General features: G+C 35.9%; 1 non-coding gene across 1 annotated transcript; it reads right to left on the bottom strand.

The window, feature by feature from the left end:
• Positions 1-1,009: 1,009 nt before the first annotated feature.
• Positions 1,010-1,116, bottom strand: LOC120224352. The gene has a single exon (XR_005526547.1). It is a non-coding gene; the product is annotated as a U6 spliceosomal RNA (small nuclear RNA).
• Between the last annotated feature and the right edge of the window lie 12,812 nt (positions 1,117-13,928).

The raw sequence follows: 13,928 nt of genomic DNA, 5'->3' as shown, positions 1-13,928 counted from the left end.
AAATATCCATTCACTACCCACTAGTTTTTATTTTTATAACACTTTAAATGGGTACAGTAATTTATAACTGGTGCCCAGAATAACTCTCTTAGAGAGATATGTCTTAAGATGAAAAGTATTATTGTCTGTATTTCTTCTCTTGCATTAATTTTCTTTTGGTTATTGCAAACATTAAAGGGGAATATATGGGCAGTATAATTATCATACTTAATACTTTCCAGAAATACTGTATATTGAATTTGAAATAGGCTAGGGAACTTATTAGGCGATTGCTAAAAGTTGCAGAGCTCCACCACATCTATTTTTTCTAAAGCATATAAAATCAACTGAAACTGAATTCTTTCTAGTGAAATTTGGGATAGTGTAGGTCTCATTTATTCCAAAGATAATATCCTAGGCTCTGATCTTGTTTTGTGGAGAATGAACAGGAAAAGGCTAGTGAGATTCCTTATTTGGGATGGATCATTCATTCATTCATTCATTCACTTTGAGAGAGACAGAGAATCTGTGAAAGGAGCAGAGAAAGAGAGGGAGAGGGATTCCTGAGCAGGCTCTGCTCCCCTCACAGAGCTCAATGCAGGGCTCAATCTCATGAACCTCAAGATCATGACCTGAGCTGAAATCAAGAGTCCAACATTTAACTGACTCAGCCACCCAGGTGCCCCTGGGCTGGATTAAATTTAATTCCTCATTCTTTCTCCTGGGTCTTCAGTCCTTTGCATCACCCCCATCCCTTTTTATTCATTTTTCTTGCATACCTGTTAGAATGCATCTCTCTCTGGTGCTTTGAATATCCTTCTCCATGGTTCCATTGGATGAAAATCCAGACAGATTTTCATCTTATCATAGATCCTGGAAGTGATCTTGCCCTTGTGACTTACTTTCTTGCTTATTTTCTAAAATTTATTTTAATTTAATTTAAAATTCCAGTATGGTTAACATACGGTGCTGTATTACTTTCAGGTGTATAATATAGTGATTCAACACTTCCATACATCACCCAATGCTTAAACATATGGACCATTTCATGAATTTGTGTGTCATCCTTGTGCTACAGCCTTGCTCATCTTCTCTGTATCATTCCAAGTTTAGTATATGTGGTGCCCAAGTGAGCACTTACTCTTTTGTTTAAAAAGCCATGCCTGGGTGGCTCAGTCTGTTGAGCGACCGACTCTTGGTTCTGGCTCAGGTCAGGATCCCAGGGAGGTGGGATGGAGTCATGCATTGGGTTCCACACTGAGCGTGGAGCCTGCTTATGATTCTCTCTCTCTCTCTTTCTCTCTCTGGCTCTCTCTCTGTATCCCTTTTCTGCACTCTTGTGCTCTCTCTCTCTCAAATAAAATATAAATAAAAAATAAAATAAAATACTAAAAAAGCTATGGGCAAATGGATATGAGAATGCAGCTTTAATATTCTCCCCTTAAAAACAACAACAAAATGGTGATTATGTGAGGTAAAGAATGTGTTAACTAACCTTATTGTGGCAAACATTTCTCAGTACGTATACATATCAAATCATCACATCAACATCTTAAACTTACTAATGTTTTACATCAATTATATCTCAAAGCTGAAAAAAAGTCAGACAAACAAACAGCTATGGGATTTCAATCTCCCATTTCGTTGGTGATTCTTCTTACCAAGATTAGGATATCTTGTTTACATGTATTGTCTTTGATAATCATAGCATGTCATTTATATTTCATAAATCTTAAATAAAAACAAGATTCTCATAACAGAGAGGTAGGAAAGCTGAATCACACAGGAATCTACATAAGCTCTTCCTTTCAACAACAGAGCTCTACAGCGAAGAGTTTTGCAAAGAGGGAAAAGGTAGCACTTTTTCACTTCATACTTGATGGCCCAGTTTCTTTCTCATTGGGGAACATCTGGAATTCTTTGGTTTGTCAATTGGAGAACTGATTTTTTCCAACTTAGCATTTACTGTAAAAGATCATATTTTGATCCCCAAACTGAACTGTAAATTGTGAGGTGATACATGCTCTGGATTATTTTTCTTTCCTGACACAGAACCACTGAGGAAACTTACACCAAAGAATCGCAGTTAAACAAAATGAACCTTGTCCTCCCCTGGACAAGAAACGATGTGGGGAAAACACCTCCTCTTTGAAGGAGCTACTGCAAATTAAAAAGAAAGATCTCAGTGCGAAGTTGCTGGTGTTCTGTTGCAAAAAGAAAAAAAGAAAAGAAAAGAAAACTCTATCAGGTGTTTTGGATGAGTGAAAAAAAAATAGGACAATGAAATGTATGTAAATTACAAAGCACTTTTTGAAGCTGGAGACCAGAGATTTTACAGGTGAATAATGACATGGTAGAAAATAAATCTCTGTGGACTGGCGTGTGAGCTTAATGAAGTAACAGAGGATGAATCAATGTTTATCAACTTAATCATCAGTTAATGAACCTTCTGATTAAGAGTCACAGACCAGATGAAGTAATGGCAGACAGATATGTCAAGTTCAGAGCAGTGGGAATATCAAGATCAGAATAAAAGTATCTCTACTACCTATAGAGAAACAAAGAGGTAAAGTATTGTGAAAAGGCTTACAACTCTATACAATGATTTTTATAAGAATCAGTTGACCATGATATAATGTAACTGCTGTTTTCTTTTGTTTCCTTTTGTTTTAGTCCTTCTTCTGGTAAAGACAGAAGACATTGATAGAGTGCAAAGTGTTAATTTAAGATCTTTGCTAAGGACAAGGTTTTTTGTTTGTTTGTTTTTGGTGCTGTTGTTGTTTGGTAAGTGTGCCCGGCCTCTGGTTGAAGTACTCAGGTTATATCTAAAACAAATTCAATGAGATGGGGGCACCTCGGTGGCTCAGTCGGTCAAGTGTCTGACTTCGGCTCACGTCATGATCTAATGGTTTATGAGTTCGGGTCCCATGTTGGGCTATGTGTTCAGCTCAGAGCCTGGAGTCTGCTTCAGATTCTGTGTCTCCCTCTCTCTTTATCCCTCTTCCCTGCTTGCACTCTGTCTCTCTCTCAAATAAATGTTAAAAAAATTTTTTTTAAATAAAATCAATGAGCACTTCTGACCAAATATTACTGTGTATGGTAAACTTACATAAACCTGTTCACAGAAACAGAAGGGACAGCCTTTATACAGTAAGATGTTGGATGACTTGAATAAGCAGTCCAAATAATTTAGAACTAGAAGTACACCTATACAACAGAGTAATCATCTTGATAGTATTTGTTTAATCTAAATTACTCACTATTTAATAATCTTTTACTGAAATTTCACTCATGTGAACAAGACTGTAGCATCTAGGAAACCAACAGGATGAGAAGTGGCTGGAAGGATCTGAGTGATGTAAAATTTGAACCAGAAGTTTTAAGAGAATTTTAGAAATATTCCCACTATTTAATACTCCCTTGGTTATGCCCACACATGAGTGAATCCCATGTTTAGAAAAATCTTGACTGCCAAACTGCACTGTTCAGGGAATACTTAATTTGTTTCCCCTTTTTATTAATAGAAGACAAATAACAAATATCTGAGCGAGCCAGTTTCCCCACAGTGGATAGGTATAATTCTACCCCTAAAGCAAAGGAATCCAATGTTTTAATTAGTCTGTACAGCCGGCGCTTGAATAGAGGTGCAATTTTCATTAGTGTTTTGGATATTTTCAAAAAATTTTTAAACCTTATATCCAATTACTCTTGCTCTAGGAAATTTAGGGTCTCAGATATCCCCAGCTGTAAAGAGATCTTTGGACCCCAGAGAACAATTAATAAGCAACAATAGTTGCAACAACAGTGAAGCCCAGCCAAAATCCTTAATTAGGTTTTTATTGAACTCCAGAATACGATTTATTTTTCTAATAAACAGAGTACATTTTAATATGTTTGGCATTTTATTGTTCTACTTACCTTTCAGTTGTGCAATTTTATTTTATTAAGCCATGATATTTTTAGCCTCAAAAACAGTTACCTCCCTACCTAGGGTATATCCCCAGAAGCAATTACTTCTTTAATTAGCTTTGACTCATTAATCTCTGCCTCTAACACTTTGCTATCAAGTGGAGGGAGACTTCCCACCCACCTGTACAGTATAATACAAATATTACAATGTTTCTCCTGATTTCTTAACCTTACTTAAATTTTTTAAAAAATTAATAGGATTAATTTTTAGAGAGTTTAGTTTTATAGTGAATAGAGCACAAAATATGGAGGTCTCCCATATAACCACTACACACACACACACACACACAGAGCCTCCCCCATTATCAACATCCCCCACCAGAGTGTAGATTTATTACAATTGACAAACTTACATTGTGGCATCACTATCACTCAAAGTCCATAGTTTACACTAGAGTTCACTTGGTGTTGTACATTCTATGGATTTGGACAAATGTATAATGATATGCATCCACCATTATAGCATCATACAGAGTAGTTTCATGATCCTTAAGATCCTATGGCTTACCTATTCGTTCTTTTCTCTCCTATAATTCCTGGCAACTAGTTATCTTTTTTACTGTCTCCATACTTTTGCCTTTTCCAGAATATCATATAGTTGGAATCATATGGTCTGTAGCCTTTTTAGATTGGCTTCTTTCACCTAGTAGTATGCATTGAAGTTTCCTCCATAACATTAAATAAATGTCTTGATAGTTTTTTTTGTTTTTGTTTTGTTAGTTGTTTTAGTGCTGAATCATATCCCATTGTCTGGATTTACCATGTTTTTTTATTCATTCACCTAGTGAAGAACATCTTGGTTGTTTGGCGATTATATGCTGCTATAAACATCTATGTACAGACCATTCAGATGTGCATAATATAGGTCTCAGATATATATGTGGTCTTCATCCACCATTCCCAGCTCACATCTCCCCAGACCCTTGAAATATCCTGAGCCTATATGAGCAAATGGGAGCATCTTTTGCTGTAATATTTAGTCTCTTGTCATCAGTCCCTGAAAATGCTTCAAAGCTATAAAAGTGAAATGGGTATCTTATTATCTGTAACAAGCACCTTTCAACCACAAATGAGCTTATGCTAATGAGACGACTTTTGGAAATGCCTTAAATATGAGGCTTGTTGCCAGCGGATCAGTCATGAAGAGAGGATTAGAACTTTGAGTCCTACACCCTGATTTCTGAGAGGGGAGAATGGCTGGAGGTTAAATCAATCACCAATGGCCAGTGATTTAATCAATCGTGCCTATGTAATGAAGCCTCCATAAAAACTCCAAAGGAGGGTGTTCAGAGAGCTTCAGGATTACCATAAGATTACACATGCCGACATGCCAGGCCCCAAACTCTGAAAGGCAGAAACTCCTTTGTTCAGGACTTTGCCCTATGTATTTCTTCATCTGGCTATTGATTTGTATCCTTTAATATCCTTTGTAATAAGCTAGTCATCTAGTGGATTTCCTGAGTTCCGTGGGCTGTTTTAGCAAATTAATTGAACCCGGGGTGGGGGGGTGTGGGAACCTCCAATCTGTAGCCCATTTGTTTGAAACACAGGTGAAACCTGGGCTTGCAACTGGTATGTGAAGTAGAGGGCAGTCTTATAGGACTGAGCACTTAACCAGTGGAATCTGATGCTAATTCCTGGTAGTGTCAGAATTGAACTGAATTATAGGACAGCCACCTGGTAAGGAAGACCTGGATGTTGCAAACTATCCCCCACCACACACAAATTTCAGAACTAGGGTATAGAACTCTTAGCTCCATCATGAGATACTTCTATTTTTAATTTTTTGAGTAATCATCATACTCTATCATGGTTGTAAACATTTACATTCCTACCAATGCTGCATAAGGGTTCCCTTTTCACCACCTCCTTGCCAAAACTTATCTCTTGCCTTTTTGATACTAGCCATTCTAACAGGTGTGGGTGATACTGCAGTTTTGAGTTGCATTTCTCTACTGATCAATGATGTTGAGAATCTTTTCAAATCTGTGGGAAATTTATATAGGGACTTTGGAGGAAAGACTACTCAGTCCCTCTGGCATTCTTAAGTAAAATTGTTTTTATTTCCTTTTGAGTTGTATGAGTTCCTTCTATATTTTTTATATTAAACACTTATCAGATATATGATTTTCAAATATTTTCTCCCATTCATTGTTTTTTTTTCATTTTGTTGGTTGTTTCTTTTGCTTTTTAGTTTGATATAGTCTCATTTATTTAATTTTGCTTTAGTTGTCTTTGTTTTTTGTGTCATATTCAAAAATCATTGGCAATACTAATGTCAAGATACTTTGACCCTCTTATTCTACAAGGTTTGTACTTTCAAGTCTTATATTTAAGTCTGTAATCCATTTCAAATTAGAGTGGTGTAATGTAAGAGTTCAATTTCTTTTTTTTTTTTTTTTGGTGATTATCCAGTTTTTCCTATGCCGTTGACGTAGGGGGTCATCCTTTGCCATTGAGTATCTTTGCCTCTCGTTATATATTTGTTGGCTTTATATAAGAGGGTTTATTTTTGAGCTCTTCATTCTATTTCATTGGTCTAACTGTTTTTATGACAGTACCATAGTTTTTCAAAGCATATAGTTTTCTAATATTGTTTGAAATGAGTAAGTGTGATGCCTCCATTTTTTTCCTACTTTCATGATTACTTTGGCTATTCAGGGTCTTTTGTGGTTCCATACAAATATTTAGAATTTTTTTTCTCTTTCTGTGATAAATGCCATTGGAATTTTTGATAAGAATTGCATTGAATCTGGGGCACCTTGATAGCTCAGTCAATTAACAGCCAGACTTCAGCTGAGGTCATCATCTTACGGTCCATGGTTTTGAGCCTGCATCGTGCTCTGTGGTGACAGCTCAGAGCCTGGAGCCTGCTTCGGTTTCTGTGACTCCCTCTCTCTTTGCCTCTCTTTCACTCATTCTCTCTCTGTCTCTCTCTGCCTCTCTCTCTCTCTCTCAGTCTCTCTCTCTAAAAAATAAAAAAAAAACATTAAAAAAATGGAAATCTCTAGATAGCTTTGGGATATACAGATATTTTAACAATATTAATTCTTCCAATCCATGAAGACAGAAGATCTATTTATTTTTTTATTCTTCAATTTTTTCATCAAAGTCTTATAGTTTCAATGTACAGATCTTTCATTTCCTTGGTTAAATTTATTCCTAAGTATTTTTTTGATGCCATCATAAGTAGAATTGGTTTCTTTTTTCTCTCTCAGATATTTTTACTGTTAGTGTGTAGGAATGCAATTGAGTTTTGTATGTTCATTTTGAATCCTACAGCTTTACTGAATTTATAGTTATAACAGGTTTCTGGTGGAGTCTTTAGGATTTCTATGCATAAGATTATATCACCTACAAAGAGAATTTTACTTCTTCCTTTACAATTGGTTGCCTTTTATTTCTTCTTCTTGCCTAATTAATTGTTCTGGCTAGGACTTCCAGTACTATGTTGAATAGGAGAGGTGAGAGTGAGGACCCTTGCCTTTTTCCTGATCTTAGAGAAAAAGTAATCAACTTTTCACTGTTAAGTATAATGTTAGTTATGAACTTGTCATATATGGCCATATTATGTTGAAATATATTCTTTCTCACCCCATTTTGTTGAGAGTATTTTCATGAAAGTAGATTGAGTTTTGTCAAATGTATTGTCTGCATCAAGATAATTATTTGATTATGATTGATCTGATATGATATGAAAGATTGATATGATAGGATATGAAAGATAACTTTCAATCTATTAATGTGGCGTATCACATTTATTGATTTGCATGTGTCAAACGATCCTTGCATCCCAGAAATACATCCTATTTGATCATAGTATATGATCTTTTTATACTGTTGAATTTATTTATTTTTTAAATGTTTTTTATTTATTTCTGTGAGAGAGACAGTGTGAGGAGAGGGTCAAAGAGAGAGGGAGACACAGAATCTGAAACAGGTTTCAGGCTCTGAGCTAGCTGTCAGCACAGAGCCCAATGTGGGGCTCAAACCCATGAACTGTGAGATCATGACCTGAGCCAAAGTCGGCCGCCCAACCAACTGAGCCACCCAGGAGTCCCTATACTGTTGAATGTAATTGGTTAAAATTTTGTTGAAAATTATATTCATCAAGTATATAGGCCTATAGTTTTCTTTTTTGTGGTATCCTCATCTCACTTTGATATCAAGATAAAGTTGCCTTCATTAATGAGTTTGGGAGTGTTCACTCCTCTTTAATTTTTTGGATAAGTTTGAGAATTGGTATTAATTCATTAAATGTTTATTAGAATTTGCCGATGAAGCCATCTAGTCCTGGGCTTTTCTTTATTAGGATTATTTGTGGGGGGGTATGATTCAATTTCCTTCGGCATTATTGCTCTGTTCAGGTTTGCTACTTTTTGATGATTCAGTCTTGGTTGGGTTATGAATCTAGGAATTTATACATTCCTTCTGATTTATCCAATTTGCTGGCATATACTTGTTCATAGTAGTCTCTAGTCTCTTATGATTGTTGTATTTCTGTGATATTGGTTGTAATTCCTCCTCTTTCATTTTTAATTTTATTTATTTGAGTTTTCTCTATTTTGTATTAGTTATTAAAGCTGAAATTTGTTACATTTTTAATCTTTTAATAACACCAACTTTTAGTTTCATTGATTTTTAAAATTGTTTTTCTGGTCTTTATTTTTGCTGTGATCTCTGTTATTTCTTCTAAATTGGGCTTAGTTTGTTCTGTCTTTCTGTTTTTTTTTTATGGTGAAATGTTAGGTTCTTTATTTGAGATCTTTACTGTTTCTTGATGTAGACATTTATGACAATAAAATTCCCTTTGAGAACTACTTTTGCTGCATATTATAGTTTTGTATGTTAAACTTCCATTTTCAGTTCTCTTAATATATTTTTTATTTTATATTTTTTTATTTCCCTTTTTATTGCGCACATTGCTTGTTCAGGAGTATGTCATTTAATTTTCACATATTTGGAGTCTTCCAAGCTTCCTTTTGTTACTGATTTCTAGTTTTATACAATTATGGCTGGAAAATATCCTTAGTATGATTTCAGTCTTCTTAAATTTGCTAAGACTTGTTTTGTGACTATCATATAATTTATCCTGGGGAGTGTCTCATGTGTATTTGAGAAGAATGTGTATTCTGCTTCTGCTGGCTGGAATGCTCTGTTTACATCTGTCAGGTAAATTTGGTCTAAAGTGTAGTTTAAGTCAAAGATTTCCTTATTGATTTTCTGCATAGATGAGTTAACAATTATTGAATGTGAGGTATTTAAGTGGAAAAAATTACAGAACAACAAGATCCCTCTTGGTGCTGAGTGTGTCACCTCGGAGGAGGATTGATGTGGGTAAAGTCATACTTTTCCTCTTACCATTTCCAGTGCATCTAAACTCAAACATTGTTCCAACACTGTGCCAGACCTTCTCCATTGGAAACCTGAACTTCCACAAAGACTCTTTTGTCCCTAGGTGACTGTCTGAGACAGGGTTCTCCAGGGGCCCCTGGACTGTAGCTGAGTGGGGCTAAAGCTAGTTCATAGGTCCTCCAGGGTCCATAGCCAGATCAAGGTCTATATGCCTATTACTAGACACATGGGTGGGTAAGAGTCTTCCTATGTCCCTTCGCACATGTTGCTGAATCCCACAGCTCCCACAGAAGTACTATTATCTGTGACTAGACGCCAAATTGTTGTCATTGGGACAGGGACATAAATGAGGATGGCTTGTTCAATCATGTCTCTGATATCACCTCTATCTCCTTATTTCTTATTTTCTTATTTGCTTTTATTCATGAGGGTTGTGTTGCTTTCCTCATATATATCTTGTATATATTTTGTTAGACTTATATCTAAATATTTTATTTTTGAGTGTGCTAATGTAAATGATACTGTGTTTTTAATTTATATATTAACCTTGTATCCTACAACCTTACTATAATATGTTATTAATTCTAGGATTTTGTTGTTGTTGTTGACTCTTACAGATTTTCTACACAAACAGTCAGTGTCATCTGTGAACAAAGAGTCTTATTACTTCCTTACCAACATGTATACTTTTAATCAATTTTATTTTCTTATTCTAGCAGTGACTTCCAGTACAGTGTCAGAAAAGAGTTCCAACAAAACATTCTTGTTTTGTTCCTGATCTTAGGCAAAACCTTTTGAGTTTCTCACCATTAAGTATGATGTTAGCTGTTGATTTTGTGTAAATATTAATTATCAACTTGAGGAAGGTGCTGTCTATTGTCTGTACTTTTAAAGATAACGTTTCCTTTGTCAAAATGTCCCAAGCATTATATTCCTGGGATTTCTGGGCATGCTAAATAGAGTGATCCTACTAAAAAAAGAAAGAGAGAGAGAGAGACTTATGATCTCATTATATCTCAGGAGTGCTTGGTTCTCTCTTTTAACTCATTACTAATTACTACTATGACACTGTATATGTTTCCTTTAGGGGATTTGACACCTTTTGCATAAATGTAGATTTTAAAAATAGATTTATTTATTTTTAGAGAGTGGGGAGGGGCAGGGGTAGAAGGAAAGAGAGAACTTCAAGCAAGCTTCATGCCCAGCACAGGGCCTGATGTGGGGTTCCAGCCAATGACTATGACATCATGACCTGAGCCACCAAAATCAAAGGGCAGATGCTTAACCAACGGAGCCACCCAGGTGCCCACATAATCATTTTGTCTTCATTGTCTCTTACAGAGCTTTGCCACAGTTGATAATGGTTGTTGAGGACTATTCCTACCTAATAACTGAGTGAAATGATAAAGTCTACCAACAAAATGTACAACAGAGAATTGACTGTATCACTGATGGGTTGCGTTAGTCTATTTTCCCAAGTACAGCAGTTCTGTATTTGCAGGAAAAAGCTGATCATATATTGGCAGCTCTTAGTAACTTATTACTCCTGAAAGCTGTGCACAGTGAACCAAATTATCTCAATAATAATCCCAATAGCTCTTATGTAGCTTGAGCCAGAGATTCAAATAATTCACTTATGCTCTTCGGAGTTGCCCTCTTATTTATACTAGTAGGAAATTTACAAAACAGAAAAGCCATTCTGCTTTTGTGCAGTTTCACATGAGTTCACTTCAAGGTTCTCAACAAAGCACTAAGAGAAGCAACATTCTATCAATAGATCATTGCTCTTTTTAGCCAATAAGAATGCTACTCAGAGATACCTGATGAATAATAAGACATAAATGTTACATATCATTTGAGCTACAAAGGGCTGTAGCAATACTATGTCTCAACTTGTGAGTTGTGGAAACTTAAAAATAGAGAAGTTACTTAGATGTTTGATAGTTCCATAGTTTATTGCTGAAGTAAGCATTATAGATATAAAAGGAGCTCAGTTCTTCTCTTATTTTTGTCCAGGTGACAAACATAGTAGCATAAACCTATAAAAGACTTTCCTCCAAAATTTTATAGCAGCAGGACCTCATTAAAGATTAGAGAATTATTAAGTAGAATACTTAATCATTTTGGGTAGTATCATGTTTTAACATACATAATAATAATTTCCAGGGTACAGGCTATAATTTAGATGAGTATGGTTAGTGAAATCATGTTTACATTAATTTCCCCCAAATCACCCAAGGTGTGAAGTGGAAAAATATTTTTATAGTCAATCTACTGAGGTTTAGAAAGCTAATTCTATCAGACTAATTACTTTCTAAACAATATCTACAAACTGTTTCTATATCATCAACGTGTCCCAGAAAATTAAAATTATCTCATGGAAGATTTTTGTAGTCTGTTAATTAAAAAACATTCTGTGTGTGTGTGTGTGTGTGTGTATTTCCTTACATCAATGAGGCAGAACAGAATAGTATAGTGATTTAAAACTATAGTCTGATATAGAGACAAAACTGGTTTTAAATCCTGCCATATGCTTTTTGCATGACTTTGGTTAGGTTCCTTAACTTATCTGAGTCAATACAATAGTCTAAATGGGTTTCATATGGTTTTTAACTCACAGGATTATTGTGAAAATTAAATAAATTAATACTATTAAACTGCTAAGCACAGTGTTTGGTACATCACTAACATGCAGTGAATGTTAATAGAATCATTACTACAAAAATCACAACACCAACAACCTCAGAATTACCTAGTGATAAACTTAAGAAATGCAGAGTTCACCTTACATCCCAAACTCAACTGAAGGACATAAAGGAAACTTTTAAGACATGAAGAAAGGAACCATATTCCTACAAGGAAAGTCTCAATAGTATATAGTTGTAGGTTATCTCCAAAGTCATTTAAAATCTATCATTATTTCTTTTTATAGATATGAAAATTCATTTAAAAAATTTTTATATAGTTTATTTTTGAGACAGAGAGAGACAGAGCACGAGTGGGGGAGGGGCAGAGAGAGAAGGAGACACAGAATCTGAAACAGGCTCCAGGCTCTGAGCTGTCAGCACAGAACCGATGTGGGGTTCGAACCCACGAACTGTGAGATCATGACCTGAGCCGAAGTCGGACACTTAACTGATTGAGCCACCCAGGCGACCCTGAAAATTCATTTTAAAATTTATCATAAAAATGAGCTCTCTTCTATAAAATCATCTACAATAATCATTAGAAAATGTCAACTCATTTGGGCTGCCATAACAGAACAATACCATGGCCTGAGTGTCTTATGCACAATAGAAAATCATTTCTCATAGTTGTGGAGGCTGGGAAGTCCAAGATCAAAGGCTGGCAGATTTGGTACCTGGTGAAGACAGCTTCCTGGATGGCTGTCTTTTCACAGTGCTCTCTCATGGTAGAAGGAGCAAAGGAGTTTCTTGAGCCTCTATTAGGATAATAGGTAATTATAATAATGTAAGAATCACATGAATGAGGGTTCTACCTTCGTTACCTTTATCAGTTCTCTAAAGCCCTACCTCAAGTAACACCAACACCATGGGAGTTAGGATTTCAACATAGGAATTTCAAGAGGACACAAACACTCAGACCATAGCAGAAATGTAATAAAAATGTTGTGTCACTGGTGGATGAAATAGGAACTTTGTGTCAGAGTATGCAGTGGAAGGGAAGAGTGACCCCAGGGATGGCAAGAAGTATGGGACTTACTCCCTGGCAGAGGGCCCAGCCCTGGTCATTCACATTCATAACTCTCACATCCCCATTGCAGACACTCTGATTTCAATGGATAAAAGTCCCCTAAACCTCTACTGGCTCATGCTTCCTCCTAGAGTCCTAGACCCATAAACCTTTCATGATCTCTTCTCCATTTTTCTACCCCTTTCCAAGATTGAAGAAATTATTTCTTTAGCCTGAATAGTGGTGGGAGAGGTTTAGTACAGGTTTGTGGAAAGTCCTTTGGCCCCTCTCATGTTTTCCCCACATGTAGTCTCTAGCTTCTAAATATTTAAACATTTCCAAGTTAAAAAAGCTTACCAGGTTTTTTTATGATTCATGTTGTTACATTCCTTTTCCAAGATAAAGAACACAGAACAGATCATCTTCTGGAAAGGGAGTGGAAATGAAGGAAGGAGAAAGAATCAGAAAAAATGACTAATATATAAGTAATATTCAACCACAAAAAAAGTGTTATTAACAGCTATCTTGGCATTAATTAATGTAAAGTACATAGTAACCATTCCAAAGTGTTCAAAGGTCCACCGCTGCTGAAGTTTCCTTGCTGAACCTGGACACCAGGCAGCTGTGTGGGCCTCAGATAGCCAGGAATCATTGTTTTCTTATTCCCCATTTTTTCCTTTTTTCCCTCTCCACCTCCATGCTTTCTCTGGTATCCTTTCCCTTTGGGGCACTAGGCAACACATTGATTTAAAACAAAACAAAACAAAACAAAACAAAAGGTAGAAGTTCCAAAAACAACAACAAAAACTATAGTAAAATTCTTTGGGAAAAATAATAGAGGGGCACCTGGGTGGCTCAGTTGGTTAATTGTCTGACTTCAGCTCAGGTCATGATCTCACGTTTCATGGGTTTGAGTCCTGTCTCGGGCTCTA

This window comes from Hyaena hyaena, unplaced genomic scaffold, assembly GCF_003009895.1.
Source record: "Hyaena hyaena isolate Hyena2069 unplaced genomic scaffold, ASM300989v1 scaffold_1162, whole genome shotgun sequence".
Lineage (NCBI taxonomy): Eukaryota > Metazoa > Chordata > Mammalia > Carnivora > Hyaenidae > Hyaena > Hyaena hyaena.
Note: the sequence above shows the minus strand (reverse complement) of the source record. Positions and strands in the feature narration are given on the sequence as shown.